The sequence below is a fragment of the Lissotriton vulgaris genome, chromosome 12 (genome assembly GCF_964263255.1).
Source record: "Lissotriton vulgaris chromosome 12, aLisVul1.2, whole genome shotgun sequence".
Classification (NCBI taxonomy): Eukaryota; Metazoa; Chordata; class Amphibia; order Caudata; family Salamandridae; genus Lissotriton; species Lissotriton vulgaris.
In genome coordinates, this window is record NC_141700.1 from 104662993 (window position 1) to 104665092 (window position 2100).

Sequence of the window (2100 nt, forward strand, 5' to 3'; positions counted from 1 at the left end):
GACCTTTCATTTGGGAAGTTTAGGAGACTCTAATGAACACAAAACTGTGTCTGCAAGTAATTAAACACTCAGCTCTTCAGCCTTGAACTTGATAAATAAATTGTAGGACTGCCTTTTGGGGTTGTATGTGTAATACTTGGGCACTAACCTTTTGTCCTCACTTAGGTTGAGTGATCTTGTAGGAGCGAGATGTGGTCCCAGAAGCATTTTCTCAACGCAACCCAAACACTGACACTGCCCAAATCCTGCCGAAAGATTCAGCTGTGACAGTCCTCAGGAGTAAGGGGAAGTAGATTAAAAAAACGAAGAGAAACATCCTCTATTCAGCCTGGTCCCTCCTAGCGTAGGCACTTTACACTGGTTCCCTCACCGTTCGCTAATGGGATGTGCCTGTGTGTATCTAACAAAACAAGAAGAAAATTGCATAATCTATAGAGTACCTTTAACAGATGATCCGAAATGGATAACCCCATCCACCTGAAGTCCAGCTTGCCCAAAGCATCCCACTTTCCCACCTAAGTCTATGGTGTAAGGGAAAACAACATAGGTGTTCAGGGATCCCTAGAAAAAACACACAGTACAATCTAGCGAGACATTCTGGGGTGATGTTTAACGAAAAATATTTACCCTTGTTGGGACCCTTCTTATTACCTATTGTATCACTCAGGGTGACTTTTTACCATGCACAGAACGTGGGAATTATTTCATCATTGGTTGATCCTGCCAGTATCATTTGCTTGTCTCAAACATTAAGCCACGAACATGTATGTGCACTTGACCGGTACGATGTAACTGCGAATGGCTCATTAGATCAGTTATGGTTCTCTGATCGCTCCCTCTGTTACTTGGATAACTGTGGTAATTCTAGAGCTAATATATGCAAATGAGTCCTGACCTCCTGGGATGTGTGCATTTATCAGACCAAGACCAATCTGGGCTCGCCCGGCCGCTTTGGGGACTCTAGATAACCTTGGGGCGATCGCACGTCCCTGTGATGGCGACGATACATTCGGATGGCTGCCCTATCAACTTTCAGTGGTACTTTCTTTGCCTACCATGGTGACCAGGGGTAACAGAGTATCAGGGTATGATTCTGGAGAGGGAGCCTTAGAAAAGGCTTCAACAACCAAGGAAGCCAGCAGGCGTGCAAATTACCCACTTACGACTAAGGGCAGCAGCGATGAAAAATAACAATACAGGACTATTTCGAGGCGCTGTAGCTTGAATGAGTACACTTTAAATCCTTTAACGAGGATCAATTGAAGGGCAAGTTTGGAGCCAGCCACTGTCGTAATTCCAAATCAAATAGCGTATACTAAAGTTGCTGCACTTAAAAAGCTCTTGTGATTGAGCTGGCAGTCCGCTGCGAGGTGAGCTACCGCCTGTCCCAGTGCCTGCCTCTCAGCACCTCCTTAATGCTCTTGACTGAGTGTCCTGGGGGTCTGAAGCATTTACTTTGAAAAAATGAGAATGCTCAAAGCAGGACAGTCGCCTGAATACTTCACCTAGAATTCATAGAATGGGACTCCGGTTCTAATTTGTAGGTTTACGGACCTGAGGCAATGATTAGGAGGCACTGCCGGGACATTCATATTGTGCCGCTAGAGGTGACATTTTTGGACTGGTGCAAGACGAACCAAAGCGAAAAAATTTGGCAAGAATGTTTTCATTAATCAAAAATGAAAGTCGGAGGTTTGAAGACGATCAGATACCGTTGTAGTTTTTACCATAATCATTTCCTAAATACTTCCAACTATTAGAGCCCACAATTATATGAATCTGGATCAGAGGAAATTAAGTGTCTCCAAATATCAGGAAAGGAGTTTATAAAAGACTAGCAGCCCGTCCCGACCTTGTCTGGGAGCATTCAGGCTTCCCCTATCCCTGCCTCACCCGACATTGCCCAGCAGCCCGTGCCCCCGCCCTCCCCGTCCCCCACCTGGCCCGACACCCGCCTGCCTCGACATTGTCTCCAGTGCCTTATCTCAGCCGCCGCTCCTCAGTTCACCGCTCCTCGCCGCTCTGCTCCTCACCGCCTGTCCGCCGCCGCTCCTCCCCCGCGCCATGTCCGCCTCTCCGCTGCTCACACCGCCGCTGGCC

General features: G+C 47.3%; 1 pseudogene; it reads left to right on the forward strand.

Moving 5' to 3' along the window:
• Positions 1 to 707: 707 nt before the first annotated feature.
• LOC147673519 (18S ribosomal RNA) lies at positions 708 to 1790 on the forward strand (annotated as a pseudogene).
• Positions 1791 to 2100: the final 310 nt, after the last annotated feature.